This window comes from Orcinus orca, chromosome 10, assembly GCF_937001465.1.
Source record: "Orcinus orca chromosome 10, mOrcOrc1.1, whole genome shotgun sequence".
Classification (NCBI taxonomy): Eukaryota; Metazoa; Chordata; class Mammalia; order Artiodactyla; family Delphinidae; genus Orcinus; species Orcinus orca.
The window spans coordinates 99,719,413-99,736,842 of NC_064568.1; the positions used below are offsets into that span (position 1 = coordinate 99,719,413).

At 37.8% G+C, this 17,430-nt stretch overlaps 1 long non-coding RNA gene across 2 annotated transcripts in view; it reads right to left on the reverse strand.

The window, feature by feature from the left end:
- The window catches only part of LOC117197113 (uncharacterized), a 276,078-nt gene that overhangs the window by 11,106 nt on the left and 247,542 nt on the right, over window positions 1–17,430 (reverse strand). Inside the window, exons 4-6 of one of the 2 annotated variants that reach the window (XR_007479578.1) lie at window positions 5,526–5,640; window positions 3,505–3,605; window positions 365–500 (exon numbers count right to left, since the gene is read on the reverse strand). This is a non-coding gene — a long non-coding RNA (uncharacterized LOC117197113). Of the gene's footprint in view, window positions 1–364; window positions 501–3,504; window positions 3,606–5,478; window positions 5,641–17,430 lie in introns of both variants that reach the window. The other variant, XR_007479577.1, reaches the window with a different exon arrangement.

Genomic DNA, 17,430 nt, shown 5'->3' on the forward strand with positions numbered 1-17,430 from the left:
TTTGAGGAAATTATTTAAAGCAGGGTTTAGTTTAGTCTATGACTTATTTTCAGATTTAAATCATAGCAAAAGCAAGACCGTTCAGGATCTATCCTAAAGCTAATCCTTCAGTTTCCTGATGTTGTTAAGAAAAATAACACCCCGGGCATAATATATAGGAAGAATGATTTTGATTTAAAAATTGTGAAATGGCCACGGTCAGTAAGACTGCCTCTTGAGGCTGCCAAATGTTTCCTACACGATGTTTCTAGAGTCACTGAAGAAGGCCCCACCGCCATGTCATCCCGAGAAAACCATCACCCGGGCTGTGGCAAGTTGGTTAGCGTGAGAGGTGAGTATGAGTTGATGCTGGGAATAAACTCACACTGCAGAAATTTTAAGGATTCTTGCAAATCTCTCATTGTACAGAGTTTATTTGCTTCAATAGACATCGTGAACTGCCAGCCATTTCCCAGAAGTCTTCCTCCAAATATTGGACAGAGATATCCAGGTGACACCTGCTAAGGAGAAAGGAAGCATGCTGAATAGTGTCTTTACTGGGTTATGAAATATTTGTTTAGCACCTAAGAAGCATTCTGTTCTTGAGAAACACCTCAAAGAGAAACAACTAAAGAATGCGAACACACTCAGGGCAATAATGCTCCAATATTTCAGGCAGGTATAGATGGCATGTGAAATGTGCCCCATATTTGTTTTCCTTATGTTGACATTTAAAAAAATCAAACAGTAGATTCCCTTCATTAAATCTACAACCAATTCGGTGTTCACAACACTGATAGGCCTGGCCATCCCTACCCTATGGGAGTAATTTGCAGTCTTCCTGCCTCTGCTAAGGTTTGGGGGTATTGTCTTATGGAATTTCTTTTGTCAGCCATTTCAATGCAATTTTAAAATAATAAACTTTATTTATATAATTACTTATTTTCTTATGCTCTTGACTTATTAAAACACTACTGAACAAGATGTATTATTTCTGGTAGGTTTATTTATATTCTATTTTTGTATTTTTCCTTTGGTGTTTGTGTCATACCTTCTGCTAAAAAAACAAGAAGACTAAAACCAATCGCAGCAGTGAGGCTAAGGAATGTGGAAGTCTTGGATCTCAATGAAACTACAAAGTTTTCTCTACAGGTCATTATCAAAACTCCACTCAGGGCTTCCCTGGTGGTGCAGTGGTTGAGAGTCCGCCTGCCGATGCAGGGGACGCGCGTTCGTGCCCTGGTCCGGGAAGATCCCACATGCCACAGAGCAGCTGGGCCCGTGAGCCATGGCCGCTGAGCCTGCGCGTCCCGAGCCTGTGCTCTGCAACGGGAGAGGCCACAGCAGTGAGAGGCCCGCGTACCAAAAAAAAAAAAAAAAAAAAAAAACTCCACTCAACTTAAGGGCCAACAGGAAACAAGGTAATTTTCACCAAACAATCTCCGAATATCTCAAAAATTGGAGGCAGCTGGTACATATGAAGGCAAGGACACAGGATGGGGATAAGAACAACGAGCTTGGTCTGTATAAGTAGTAACTACACCCCAGGTAACCTCTCCCATCTGATTCAGACAGGTCACTACATCTCTGCCACCCTACAGGACATGGGAGGTTTACTGTACAAATATTTTAAACAAGAGATGCTCTGGGTTCACAGACATAAGACACAGTTGACCATAAGATTGAAACACCAAGAAGGGGGACAGTGAAAGTGAGTATTAGACTCTGAGCCCACATTCCTCTTCCCTTGTCTGGCTCTCAGAGCCCTGCAGCCAAACTAACATCAAACTCTCTTCTACACCGTCTTTTCCCCGGCCTCACAGTCAACAGATTGGAGGGTTTCCTTCTGGGAAAATCCCCCAATCCAAGAAAAAATTCCTATAGAGACTGGCTCTTGGAAGGCCCCAACCCAAAGGTTGCCCCAATACATCTGTCTGCTCACATATCCAGACCTCCTTGTTAGTGCATCACTGCCTCATTTTCAATATAAACAGAGAGCCAGAGATATAAAACATTTTTTAAAACCGCCAACAAGAAAGACAAAGATTAAAGGAGATAGAGAAAGGAAACTCAGAAAAAATAAGACTATTAAGAGAGAAAGGGAAAACTAAGAAACAAACAAAAATCCTGAAATTGATAGCCTAAAAAAAAATGAGAAAGTAAGAGATTTATAAACAAAGAAGGATATTATTAAGCAAAAGGGTTGTTCATAAAACAATAGCTCTTGGAAATTAATAATTATACAATTATTAATAAATTGTATATGAGAAGTTAAAAATTCAATTTAAGGACTAGAAGATAAAATCGAAGAACTTCCTGAGAAGGTAGAACAAACATATTCGAAAATGAAAAATTGTATAAGAAAGAATCAATCTGAGTTATAGAAAGAGAGAACAACAAAATCAGAAAGAAAAAAATCCTTCAAAGAAATAATACAAACAAATTTCTCAGCACAAAAAATAACCCAAAACATCAATACCAGATTGAAGGGTCCATGAAACACTCAACTCAATGAATGAAAAAGAACCCAATGAAAACATATTATTAAAAGCTTAGGTCACCAGGGAAAATAGAGGCGGATATCTCCAAGGAAAACATCACCGTATTTATAGGGATGTGACAGTCTTATCAGAGAATCTGAAGATAAATTAATAATAAGTGTAAAGGGAAATTAAGAAAATAATACAAAATAAGGCAATTATTAACTGCCTGAGCAGTACAGGAAAGGGAATGTCATGGTCGTACTCTGCATTACTTAGCTGTAAACAATATGCCTACAGTCATATACACAGTGACTAGTGAATTAACACAAAAATTGTGATTGAAATACAGCAGATACGCAAGTGGAAGAAGATGAAGGGGGTTATGGAGCTCCATAGAAAAGATAAATTGCATCTTTCTGCTGTAAGAAATCACTGTCTAAATAATGTCTAAAATAAGAAAGTCCAAAAATGGCAATACACAAATATTATTTTGAAAAACAAATTTTAATGCAGAAGAAATGTCCAAAAACAGTTTCTTAGAGTAGTTAAGAGTGGGTGGGGTTGTCAACTGCTGTTTTTATTTTCAAGCAGATGCTCTTGAAAATATATATACATATGTATTGTTTAGTTAAAAATTTTTTTAAATTAAAAAACACTGAATGAGGTAAATAGAGAAGCACTGATACGGTATTATGTTCAAGACATTAAGTTATATTAAGTGAGCTACAGAATCCTGGTTATGTTGCTAAAGTTACATATTTGGATATTGACTCATATATGTATTTTGTTGAAAAAGACTTAGAAGCAGCCACGTAGAACTAAAGTGGCAACCCAGCGGGAGAACTTAATACAGGTCTGATTCCTTGAAATGTTTATTTTTACAATGTCTTCAAATATTATAGGTATGATTTTTAAACCTTTGGTCGCTTTAAACAATATTCAATCCATATGAAATTATATGTATACGTGCATAGGGAAATACATAAAATCATGGTCCCTAAGATATTGGGATGATATCTCAGAGTGAAAGAATTTCACTTACCTTTCATTCTATGTTTTACACTATCCTCTTTGAGTTTTTGGAAATGATAGAGCAAAAGCCAGCATGTGTGAATATAAGGCCACAAAGACTTCAATATAAACCTGTGACAAGGGATGATGCATACAGGTAAGTAACTCCTGGAGAGAACGATAAAAAAAATAAACAGTTGAATTAAGATGGTACGATTATGCCTGAAAAAAAATTTAACCACCCATCTTTTGTATACATGGCATTTATTTAAAGAAAGAATGACTTTGTCTCCAAAAAAATAAATTTAAATAAACAGGAAGACAACTGGCGAATGTGGACAGAAAAGGAGGGGGATGGATAGGAGAACACGTGTTTGTTTAGCATTTACTACAGGCTAAGTACTAAGTGTGTCTTGGTGGCGGGCACAGCAAGTGACATACACAGGTTTTTCTCCACCACCTTAGCACAATATCCATGTCCAATAAACATCTTTAATAAAGTATATCTAAGGATGAATGAATCAATAAACCAATGAGTTATGGACAGTTTTAAATTTGGCAAGAAAAGAAGGAAGGAAAATAATGGCACCCGCAATGGTAATGCGCAGTAGCAATATTAAGTAATGGGTTTGGTATGGTTTTCAGGGTAATGGAAACGGAACATGTTTAAAGAGAGAGGGGTTTCATGGACGGTTAAGATGAAAATGTAGATGAGGACCTGAAAGGATTTAAAGAGATGAGATCCAGAGCAAAAGTGCGGCATGAGCTCTGGCTGCCTTTTCTGGGGGATGAGGGGATGGCCGTTGCCTAATTCGAGGACAATTACCTGTGAAGGTGATTTTGGAGACATCTTGGGGAATTTACCTTGGATTGTCTCAAACTTCACATAAGTAATCAAAAGCTTGTGCTTGAGAAGTGACAAAAATGTAAAACCAAAGCTTTTTGTTTGTTTGTTTTTGGCGGTACGAGGGCCTCTCACTGTTGGGGCCCCTCCCGTTGCGGAGCACAGGCTCCAGACGCGCAGGCTCAGCGGCCATGGCTCTGGGACCCAGCCGCTCCACGGCATGTGGGATCTTCCCGGACCGGGGCACGAACCCGTGTCCCCTGCATCGGCAGGCGGACTCTCAACCACTGCGCCACCAGGGAAACCCAATAACAAAGCTTTTAAAGGATCTCTTGAAGATTAAAGATTGAAAGAGCACATTTGATTGTATTAAATAATTTAGATATTTTGTCGTGGTTCCAGACTTATTTTATTGCAATAAGTCAGAAGTTGCAGGATCATGAAATTCAGGTCATGTTTTTCTTCTTTCACTTAAACTACTGATAAAACTGTGTACTCATTTTGATGACTGATTGATATTAAACTCCTTAGAATTTCCGTACTCTTATCTATAGGTTAGAATTAGAATATGTTTAGAGCCCCCAAAACTCTTAGCTTTTACAGCTATAACCATGACTATAAAGGCACGTTGTCAAAGAAATCCTCTCAATAATACCAAAATATGAAAAGGACACATACAACCCTTTCAAATCATAGGTGAGAAAAGTGACCTGAAAGGCATTGACATACGATTTAAATGAGGGTATGATTTAGATTAAGGATATGATAACTGGGGAGAGAATGAGAAAGTTCAATAAAATCTCTCCGTGACTGAACATTGCAATTTAATGAAATGATTATTAATATGCATTTAAATGGAATATTCTTGAAGATACATATCAGAAACATGCTTTCTCCGAGGCTGTGGTCTCTCGGTGTCCACACAAAATTGCGAATTGAAGATGTAGCCACTGATTAATGTAATGACTCCCTTTAAGTGAGTGGATGATATGTGAATAGACTTAAACTCTTAAATAAAAATCAAATAATTGAGATATTGGACATAGATAGTGTATTTATGAGTTTATTTCATTTGTACTTGAAAAACTTCTGAATATTTTTAATGTGAATATATAACTCCAAATTCCCTAATAAGTTAAATATTTAATAGAAATTTTATACCCTGAATTTCCATTTTAAATGACGTGGAGTGTATGGGGAGAATGTACTGGGTTGATTGAAACAGCCAATGGTAGGACATCTCTTCTATAATCTATAGATGACACAGAGAGAAAAACAGAGAAGAAAAAAGGCTGCACCAGTTGCCAAGACTGGAAAGATAGCCTGTAAAAAAAAAGAATAAACAGAAAATGATGTATTTATTTTTAAAAAAGACTAAACATATTTTAAGCATGACATCATGATAGAAACTGACAAAGGCTAGGTCAGCACCACTGACAGAACAGTTCATGTCACAGAATATCTGACTTGAGAGAACATTTTGAACACTTACCAAGGACATGAACCAACTTAAAAAATCCCATGGTGAGATGCATGTGACTAACAGTAGGACTTTATGATTTAGCTGGAAATGAATTTTAACCAGGTAGTAATATTATGAGTCACACTCAAATGCTCCCATGTGCTGAAGTTTAGAAAGATTTAGCCTTGTTTTTTCTATAGTAGGTACAGACCATAGATTCTATCTCGGACTAGTATACCGCCTGGGTGCTTGGCCGACATTGTTATGTGTCTGATAGAAAGAGAAAATGAGGTTACAAAATTGCTCTACTATCACTTACTCTTAGATGGAACAGATGAAAAGTCCTTAGGGAAATCATATTAATGGGCAATAGGTTTTCCAGAATTTAGCTACATTCTGGGAAATAGGGAGAGAACGCAGCACCCCACTTCATTTCCTGTAACAGCAGTGTGGTTTGGTGAGGTATTTTTAAATTTTGGAAAGCAGAGTCATAAACAGTAACTTTTTGTTTTGTTTTGGCAGTGTGCGGGCCTCTAACTGTTGTGGCCTCTCCCACTGCGGAGCACAGGCTCCGGATGCGCAGGCTCAGCGGCCATGGCTCACGGGCCCAGCCGCTCCGCGGCATGTGGGATCTTCCCGGGCCGGGGCACGAACCCGTGTCCCCTGCATCAGCAGGCGGACTCCCAACCACTGTGCCACCAGGGAAGCCCAAACAGTAACTTTTTAAATAAGTGTATTCAACTGAAAATCCATTCATTTTCTTAAAACATAACACATTTGTGTGTATGAGTATAATATGCAGTTAGATATTGGTGTTCAGTATAAGCTTTTTGATAAAGGGACTGCTTAGAGACAGGTATAAAGAATTTCTTTTTGGTGATCAAGACAAATTCTTCCCTTGTGAGAAGATGAGAGTCTTAAAAATCTCAGATAAAATGAAGTGCAGCCCAAATCCTATAAGCAATACAGCACAGAAAGAAAAAAAGACATTTGTTGAGCAAGAGAAGTGAAATAAACAGAAACTAATAAAAATGGGGGAAAATGTAAACGTTTACAACTTTCTCTTAAAAGTGCTTATTCAAGCTTATTCATTACATTAGCAGAAAAGGAACAAAGACCATGATCTTGTCATCTAACACGAATACTCATTAGCATACATTAGCATGTGGCAAAGTTTACATTTTCCTCTTATAAGCACATGGCTTGGATGGGCATTCGGCACACCAGCAATCTGTTCTGAAATTGTGTGTATACAGTTTTGTGTATTTTGTATTCCTGAACTGTTCGTTCCTGAAATATTCTCCTCCAGTGAAACTCTGGAGCATAGCTCCATTCCCGACGACTTTGGAAGAAAGACTTCCTCTTTAAAACTCTCAGCTATGGACACACAATGAAATGCCTCGTTAAGAATCTTAATTTAAAGCAGCACACAGTTCTGTACGTCAGAGGTAATAATTACCTTCTTTAATGAGCCCGACTTTTCCCTGTGATGAGTAAACCTCTCTCTGCTTTGTTTATAGTAACTCTGGATTTATTTCTGGCTTTCTTCAAGTGCTCTTATTTTTTAAAAATTAACATTATGCCTGTCTTCCTGGGGTCAAATTCTGCCTATTCTATACTCAAACCATGTGCTGTGTAAGCACTGTTAAAACCAATTACCCACATATTCCCGGGACATGCAGGGGCCTATAGTAGTCATAGAATCCACGCCTCAGCTTCTAAGCAGAGCCACAGATAAACTATGTGAGGCTGACAAGGGTCTACCTTATCATTTTAAATAATTTCCACATGAACTATATATATTCAAAATGTCCCAGCAAACCTAAGCAATACAATTGAAAGGCTCTTGAACAAATTGATTTTATAGATATCTATTATAATCTTAAGAATTTAAGATATATTTTTACAGTTGGAGGAGGGCTTGAAAGTAATAACCCAGCATATGCGAAATTACCTAACAACTTGCTTTAATTATAATATGAAGTATTTTGTGGTTTTCTCAATATAGTTAGATCTTTCCCCATTCTATCAGCTAACCCTAATATTCTGCCCAAATTTTATCTGCACTTCATACAAAATAGCTGCGAATTTTAATTTTTTTAGTCTTTAGATGCTGAGTTTAAATCACATAATATAATTCCTTTGGTTTACAGATAGGAAAATAAAAGGACATTAAGTGATTTGTCTAAAGTCATATGATATGGATGTGACGGAAGCAGACCTTGAACACAGATATTCAGTATTTGGTATTTGTATCCAAATCTCTCTTGTCTACTAAAATCTGCCCTTTGCTTCTGGGAGAAGAGAGCGTCAATTATTCTTTCTAATGTTTTTGTGAGTTGCATGCCATCAAGTCAGGTTCACATAAAAGTTTAACGATTTTCCACTTTGAAACTAGGAGCCAGGGCCATTCATTTCTTATTCCTCATGCCGGGTCAGACCCAGAGTCATCAAGTTTTGGAGCTGGAGAAAAGCTGAGAGAGCACGTGAGTGGACGTGTTATGGAAGGGAAGGCATTTCATTAGATGTGAACTTGAACAACACAGAGAAAACCAAGGCACAGGCACGCCCATGTCACAGAGTCTAGACTATCACGACTGTCACCAATTCCCAGCACAGCTCTTTTTTGACTGCAAAGCAGACTTCAGGGCTTGACATTTTATTTATCAGTTTATACTTGTCAAGTAAGAATGAAATTGCAAAATTGGACAACAATTTGCTTTAAAGTGACCTTAATCCATGAGCCTGGGCAGCTGGATGCAGACGAAGTCAGCTGAGGTTTACCTTCCTTTGGTCGCATTACTCTAAACATTACAGATTTGGCTCAATATTTATTAAAACAACAATAATAAATATTGAGAAATTTATTATTGTAAATTTATTTATCGATAATAAATTTTCTAAAACTTTAACCACAGCACTTGACATCTGACAGGGGCCATGACCATGTGTAGTTACTTTAGAAGTTGTTAGTCTCTTTGGGCAACCAGCTCCTGAAAAGCCAGTAAAATTCATTACACATTAAGATTCAGCAGCTAACGTAATTAGAGCTTCCAACATTTGCAGAAAGTGCTTGCTGGACAGAACTAGCATATCCATTCTCCCAAGTTCATCCATATACTCAATGCAACAGGTTTATTTTCTGGAACTTGATAACTTTCTCTCACTGTTTATATGAGAGAGCTAAAATGCCACCAATAGTCAATTCTATTTTGAAGAAGAAAGTGGTGAGGGATTTGTCCTATAAGATGCAAGATGTTCTAGAAAAAGGAGGAGGAGAAAGAGGAAAAAGAGTGAGAGGAGAAAAAACAGTAAGAAAATCTCATGTGACTATGAGAATGTGTATTTGTGCAGGGCTAGGGAAATAGACCAAAGCAACAGAACAAAGAGCCCAGGAATATTTACATGGAATATATGGCTTAGTACTTGGAATATAAAAATAAAATTTTACCCATCTATAAAAAAGATTAAAACATTTCAACCTCTCTAGTTGTAAATGGAATGAAAATTAAAAACACAAGAGTCTACCTTTTCACACACATCAGACTGACCAATATGAAAAGTTGTTTTAAAGTGTTAGAAAGGATGTGGAGAAATAGGCAATATCTAGGAAAGTTGTAGATGACTAAGTCTGACCGAGGTGTTGGAGAAGGTCACAGAGAAGATGGTTGACCAGAGAGCTGGACCCAGGCAATTAGAGGTTCCTGACTCTCCCCCCACGCCGTGGAATGCGGTTCTGCCCACGGTTTCTCACTAATAGCCTTTTGAAGGAAGCGGCCTTGAGAGTAATGTTTTGTTGAGATCATCCAGACCGGATACGTGCCTGAACCCCGTTAAGGCCTCTCTATATAAACTCCTGAGGTTCTGGCAGGTGGGTGTGGAGACCTACTCATCTTGCGGCCACTCAAGACAAGCCTGGCAGGTAAGTTCCCTTGCTTATTCAACCTGCCACCTACCAATCTGGGTCCTCTGCCTCTTTCTTTGATCTCTCCTTGCCTTCCCTATCCAGGGGCCAGTTTTGAATTTCACCCTGAAAACCCCTGAGATTTCAAACCCACACTAGGACCCAGAATTCCACACTTAGGGAAAGCTTGTACATGTGGATACAAGAAAACGTATGCAAGAATATCCACTGCATGATTGGCTGTAGCTAGAGGACAGACTCAGGTAGAAAACTGCCTGGACCATAGGTCTAGCACCAACACCTAGCCGCTCTCTGACTGTGGGCAATTTTCCAACCTCTCTGTGCTGTAGTTTCCCCATAAATAAAACAACTTGAGTGTTATTGTGAAGATTAAGTGAGTTCATACACAGAAAGCATGTTTAAAAAGTCTTCCACCTGTAAGTGTTTCCTATCGTTTTTATTTATTATATGTGTTTAACCTATCCTGGTTCTTTACCCATACCAGTGTACCCATATAGCATCACAGAAAATGAATATATTTATACATCAGAACCTCATTATCCCATGTTCCACTAGGTCACATGGAAAAAACTCGTTTTCTAGTCTTCAAACTTCATTTCAGCTGCGGAAAATTTCTTCAACAAAAGCTTAAGCAGAAGCAAGTAACAGAGTCCATGACAGACCCCACCTTTCAGAAGTCAGCATGACATGGTTAGTCTACGTCAGGGCCCCCAGATATCAAGGGTAAATAGAAATAAACACCATTAAAGAAAACCAGGTATGCCAGTTCCTAAACCTAAGACCTGGAGAGATATGGGGAGGATTGTCACTTTTTTGAAAGGAAACACTCTAGCTTTCCAAAAAATAATAGTTCCCTTACTTAATTTCATATGGGATTTGGTTTACAAAATGCACACACACACATACAATTGGCCAGAAATTTTTAGAAAATGTACAACTCAGTGAAGTGTTTTTTGTACTTTGGACTGTTTCTTTTATAATTACAAAAATAATAGAAAAGTTTGAAATATTAAAAATACAGATATAGAGATTAAAAAATACGTTTCTCTTAACCTCTTCCCTATACTCTGATGATTCTTTCCTTGACATTACACACACACACACACACACACACACGTGTACATATATACACACGCTACTTTAAACGCACATGGGATTGCAATATTCATTACATATGTATAGGACTGATTTTTTTCTTTATTTTTAACAGTATATTGTCTACTTTTTTGTGTGTAGACTATGTATATAAGGTAGAATTCTGAATTTTTATCCGTGTGTGACCCAGTTATCCCAATATCATTTATTAAACGATTTTCCCACTGATTTAAAGTGTCATTTTTATTATAGGCATGGTCTCTTTCTGGAACCTAGTCTATTCTATTGATCTATTTTTTCATTTCCATGCCCAAACCACATAATTATATTTACTATAGTTTTATATTATATTCTGGTACCTGTAGAAAAAGTTTCTCCTCATTCCTCTTTGTAAAATGTCTTGCCTATCTCTATTCTTTCATTCCTCCATATAATCTTTATAATTTACTTAGAAAGTTCTATAAAGTATATTTTGGAGATTTAGATTGGCATTTCTTTAAATTTATTGATTTATTTGTAAAAGTGGGATATTTTCAATATCCCAAGATATACTGTAAGAAGAAAAAAGTGGATTAGAAAGTAGATATCCTTTCTTTAATATTGAATGTCAAAGAAAGGTAATTTTCTAAAGATAAATAAGTAAAGGTACTCATTTTTATTGTGAAATAAGAAGGAAAGGATAAAGTGAAAAATAAAAGCGCAAACAATATCATGCATTACAGTTTAGCAGATCTGATTTTAAGGCAAGTCTCTTTTACCCTGTCGGGACCCAAATGTTCTCATCTATTAAATAAGCAAGTGGAACAGGATGAAGTCTAAGGCCTTTCCCAGCTCCATAGTCTACATTGCTCCTACTCTAGGCAGGACAAAATCATCAGCCAAACAAAATGGCACTAAACAGTGACCCAGACAAACGTTTTTCTTGTCTAGGCTCACACCTTATTTTGAGAGGAAGATACATTTGCTGCCCTCCATACATTTATTTGCAGGTTGGCCACGCAACACAAAGGAAGGTGTTGTCAATCTGTTAGTTCACTTCAGAATACTGAGGCTCAGAGGGGTTAAGTAGATTTTCCAAGATCACACAGCTAGCAAGAGGCAGAATGTCATTTTCATATTAGATGTGTGAGCCCAAAGCTGATTTTCTTTCTACCGAGTGGAGCAATTCTGAGTGATTGGTGAAGGAATGATTGAATAAATGGTTGGATGGATGGATGGATGAAATGATCACGTTTCAACTGTGTCTCCTCATTTCAAAATAGAGAAGGAGGGGCTTCCCTGGTGGCGCAGTGGTTGAGAGTCCGCCTGCCCATGCAGGGGACACGGGTTCGTGCCCCGGTGTGGGAGGATCCCACATGCCGCGGAGCGGCTGGGCCCATGAGCCATGGCTGCTGAGCCTGCGCGTCCGGAGCCTGTGCTCCACAACGGGAGAGGCCACAACAGTGAGAGGCCCGTGTACCAAAAAAAAAAAAAAAAAAAAAAAAAGAGAGAGAAAGAGACACTTGCTGAGAAAAAGAAAGTAGACTCTGTTTTAGAATTTGCTTTTTCCTCCTCATCATAACTAGCTTTTAGAGGAATTAGTTTATAAAAGCAGTGATAAGGATAGATTAAACCGACTTTAAGCTTGTAAGCGTTAAAGACAAAAAGAGAAGTCATTCTGTGCTCCACCATGTCAGAGAATTTGACCAATAAAACAAGTGTTACTTAAGAAGTTGAGGAAGCCGAAGTTGGGATCCCTGCTCCTCTGAATGCTTTAAGTTAAAAAGAAGGTCTGATTTTCAAAGATACTTTACTCCAATTTATATATACATATGTTCAGGGAAAGTAAAGTAAACTCTAAAAACATGCCATGAATTTAATATCTGTTTTTTGTGTCCTTAGGTTTTGAGGAAATTTTGTGTATTTCTCAATGATTATAAGAGAAATCATTAAGGAGAAAGACAGAAGGTGAAAAATTTGGTTGGAACTTTCACAAAATTTGTAGGTATGAGGTGGAGCCGGCCTCTTAGAGGAGGTCCTTTACATATGGGGAGGATTTGGACTGAGAGTTCAGAGAGAGGGGAAAGCCAACAATTCATGTGTGCCGGGAGCTGTTGTGAGCCCTTCATAGACATGATTTCATTTAATGCATGTGGAGACTCTCAACATAGGTATCATTACCCTTATCTTAGCAACGACAGTACGAGAGAACTTAAGAAACATGCCCAAGGTGTAGAATAGTGTGTATCATAAGCTATTGTTTCTATTTGTAATTATTAACAAATGGAAGCACAAACCAATATTTGCTTATACTACAAATGGAAGAATAAACCAGAATGTTTTAAAGAGGACACGTAAAGGTGAGAGGGGGAGGAAGTAGGAGAAGATAGACTTCTTTGAATATACCTTACTCTGTAGAATTCATCTGGGAACGATGTAAATAGTTTACATAATGGTAAACCAAAATTAAATGTTAAAAAGCAATCTGTAATCTAAAGCCAAATGAAACAAATGAACCTAAATAGGCATCACGCTGACACAATTTTAAAAAGAGGAAAATTTTCAAGTGACTTTAAAACACAATAATATGACTGCACATCCCTAGTTGAAGAGATCCTATAGACAAAAGTAATCATGAAAAAGCTTTTAAATGTTTACAGTAATCAGAGTGGGGGGCGGTAGAATTGGTACTGCTCTTCTGAGATTATTGGGCGTGAATTGCGTAATAAAGCAAATCCGTATTTAGGTTGGCATTACCGAGAACTGGAATTTTCATTGGAAGTTAGAGATGTAATATGGAAGGTGGCAAGTAAAAATCTTGGAATCCGAATTTGACTTGGAAATATCTGTATTAATTTATTGTACATTTTACCTTTTTTTGTTTCCCTAGCACTCGCCACTGAAAATGAGCGCCATTAGCGCTCAGATGACTGCATTTAAACACTATTTCGCACTAAAAGAAACCAGCACTCTTTGTAGAAATGACTGATGCCGCGCGTGGAAAAGGGAAAGTACAAAATGTGCCTGAAACACCTTAGACCAAAAAGCAAAAAGCTACCAAAGACTCTTAAGGTTCTATCAAAAGGACTCAGGAGCTAACCTGAAGAGACCTCCACGCTAGCCACACATGGGCATTTGAGGCAGCCATAAGGGTAATAATTGCAATCTGATTGCCATTGATTTAATGTGTTGCAAGACACATCAAATACATTTAGATCGATGAGTTCATAAAAACAAAAACAAAAACGAATTCCTTACCTTTGGAGGATGTTAGGGAACCAACTCGTTATTTTGAAAACTAGTAAATAAAGGGAAAGAATAAAGGGTTTGCCCTGCCTTCCTATACAAATATGTTCTTTAGTTTATAAAAATTAACAATGAAAAAGAAAGAATTCCAATTTTAAACATGTAAATCAAATACAGTAAAATTTGATGTATGAACTAAAATTTGCATTTACCAAACAAAACTCTTGTACCTTGCAATTCACACGCTATTGTCTTTTAAATTTAAGAACAAATGAAGTTAAATTCAAAAAACAAATAGCATGTGAATAACGTCAAGTTGTCACACAAAATGATCACTTGAGAAGTAAAGTAACGTGCATTCTGTGCCTTCCTCTTGACAATAATTATGATATATTATTGGATTTTGGAATTAAACAAGACTATGTAGCCTCAAAGGGACCAAAGTCACAGACTACACCCAGAGCTCCCAAAAGCTTAGGAAATTATCCTTAAAATGGAAACATTCCACCCAGTCCTTGTGTGTTAAGACCAAGTGTGAAACTGGATTTCTGCAAACTAACTTCCATGTAGGAGAAAATGTTTATGAAAGGATAGGTAATTAAAATGTGCTAATTTATGCTTACATATATATTATTAAAACTCAACAGTAACCGCAGCAATTGTTTACAACTTAGTCCAGCTGAAGATTTTTCAGAGATATTACTTAAAATTAGTGGTCTCGGTAATAATAAAAAGTGTTCCAGCTTTTATTTAGTTATATTGCTGTTTAAACCCTCTTTAGGAAGCAAGTTACTGCAGGCAATGCACCCCTAATTGCCTGGACCCAGAGCAGGTCGCTGCCACTGCTTCTGCCCCCCCGTGGTGTGTGGGCCGCTGGGTCTGGTCAATTGACTCCAATGTCACAAGAGAAACTCAGCCATTATCCACCCCCTAACTGAGGTGCAGAACACTGTCTGGAAGGTATTTCTTGCAAAAATATAAAATTTGAATCTGATCAAGCCTCTAGATACAACTACCAATTTGTAGGAATCATAGGGGTCAGAACCCGCTAAACGACATGACAGGATGTCTTCGGCACAATCCAGACTGTGGGAAACTCCACATAACAAATACACAGATTTTTCAACAAATAAGTTACAGAAATGCGGCGGGGGGGGGGGGGGGCGGGGGGAGGGGGAGGAGACGAGAGATACATCAACTAATTGCAAAGGATGGTCTTATCTGAATCTTGATTCAAACACTCTTAAAAAATTATCCAAGACAATTGAGGAAATTCAAACACTAACTGGATATTTGATAGTTATTAAAGTATTACTGTTAATTTTAAAGTGTGAGAATGACATTGCTGTCATGTTTAATGAAAGAGTTCTTTCATTTTAGTGATGAATGCTAGAGATGATTTAATATCTGGAATCTGTTTCAAAATACTCTGATCTGGAGGCAATGGGTGGAGGTAGAGATGAAACAAGATTGGCCAGGAGTCAGGGATTGTTGAAGTTGAGTGTTGCATGAATGGGGGCTCATTATTCTCTACGTGTGTGTGTGTGTGTGTGTGTGTGTGTGTGTGTGTGTGTGTGTCTGTATTTTCCCTAATAAGATGTTCAAAATATTTTCCAAAAATCACCAAGCTGATGGGAGGTTTGGATGCAGGGCAGTTTGATTTCCTTTTATGGGAAGTGAGAGAGAAGTTAAATAAAGGAAGGAATAAAGGTCATTGTAGGAAGAAGACCCCAGAGCCGTCCTCTGGATTCAGGAAAGGATGGAGTCAAGGCACGGGGGTGGTATCAGTCTTAAACTTAACACCTGAGCAAAGACACTTCTTTCTAGAAATGGGAGAGGAGAAAAGGAGAACATGTGAGGATACTGACACGTGCACTTGCTGGGGAAAGAGAGCAGATGTGGGAAGCTTGAAGGCCTTCATCAATCACTTAACCTCTTTGTTTTTGAAAAAGAGTGAGGTAAGCGAGGTGCGAAGGGGCTGCCCAGATGATCTGCAAGTCTCTTCAGCTAATTCTACTACAGTTGATTCTCCAATGTCAATGGCAGAGAATAGAACTCATACTATTTGATTTCAGACTTTCTGGTAATAATGAATTTGAAGGCCAGTGACTTTCACTGTAAACTACAGCATTTTTTTCTCCTGTTTCTCACAATATCTAGTAGAAGTTCTCACAAATATTCTCTAATGATCCAGAGTTCCTCCCCTGACCTGTTAATTATCTTTGTTTACAATTAGGTAATAACACGAATTTATTATTTTACCTGGACAGTGGATAAAACCAGGCTTTACATTATCATGAACTCATGAAACAGAAGGTCAATCTTGCAATAAATTCTAGCAAATTCTGATGCATATTTATTTATGGGCAGTAGAAGCTGGTGAGGTTGGTTCTGTGTCAGAAATTTCAGCCCTAAAATGTGGCCCTTCAGCTGCAAACATCTGAGAACAAATGAAATGTAGTTCTCATGTGGCAATATCCAGGGTGCCTGAAGCAAAGCTCACTGGTACAATGGCTCAACCAACTTGAGAATTCTGAATTCATTGCTTTCCATCTACCACAGCCATGGGAAGTGCAGGAAAGGCCAGGCTATTTCTGCTTCACCAAAAATGTGCTTTGAAGCACTTCACCCCTGGATCCTGGGGCAGAGAACTTACAGAGCCTGACACTTCCATCAGACATACACTGACTCATCGCACTGCATCACATCTCCTGAACTGAATAGGCAAAGGAAATCAGAAAAGGGTGACCACATTCAATGATTTGAATTCTTTGGAGACAGCACAGTCCTCTGCAAGCCTAAAGAAGAATAAATTATTACAGAAGATTTCCCGACGCAGCTGCTTCCTGTTAAACACTGTCAAATAACTTCCAACTTTCTTTGATCTGAATGAATTCTCTATAGTACTTCAGTGACCTTTAGCACATCTCTCCTTGATTTCCATTCTTTTCTATTTTATTCTTTATTTCTATTTTATTATATATGTGGAGAGAGAGAGAAATATGTCAGTTATTTAGTTGGTTTTACTTTAGGAACGTGTAAAAGCCAATAAGTGGCTTAGTAACTTGATAAAATGATAAAGACACAAGACGTCAAATAGCAAGAAATAAAAATATAATGTCCTGGGCTGCTAAAGTATTCGCCCTCTGATGTTTTGTGGTTTATCAAAGACAAATCGCACAAAATCTGTATCTAATGACTTCTGATACTTTTCCTAGGAGTAACATTAATGATTTCAAAATCTTGGAAGAAATGGATCAAAAAAATAGAGAAACACCTGAGTGTATCATGAAAATAAATGCAGTCCTCTGTGAGAAAGAGAAATTGAACAGTTATATACATAGAGAAAAAAAAGAAAAAAGAGGAGACAAATTACACAGACAAGATGGATTATCTCTTTTTATCC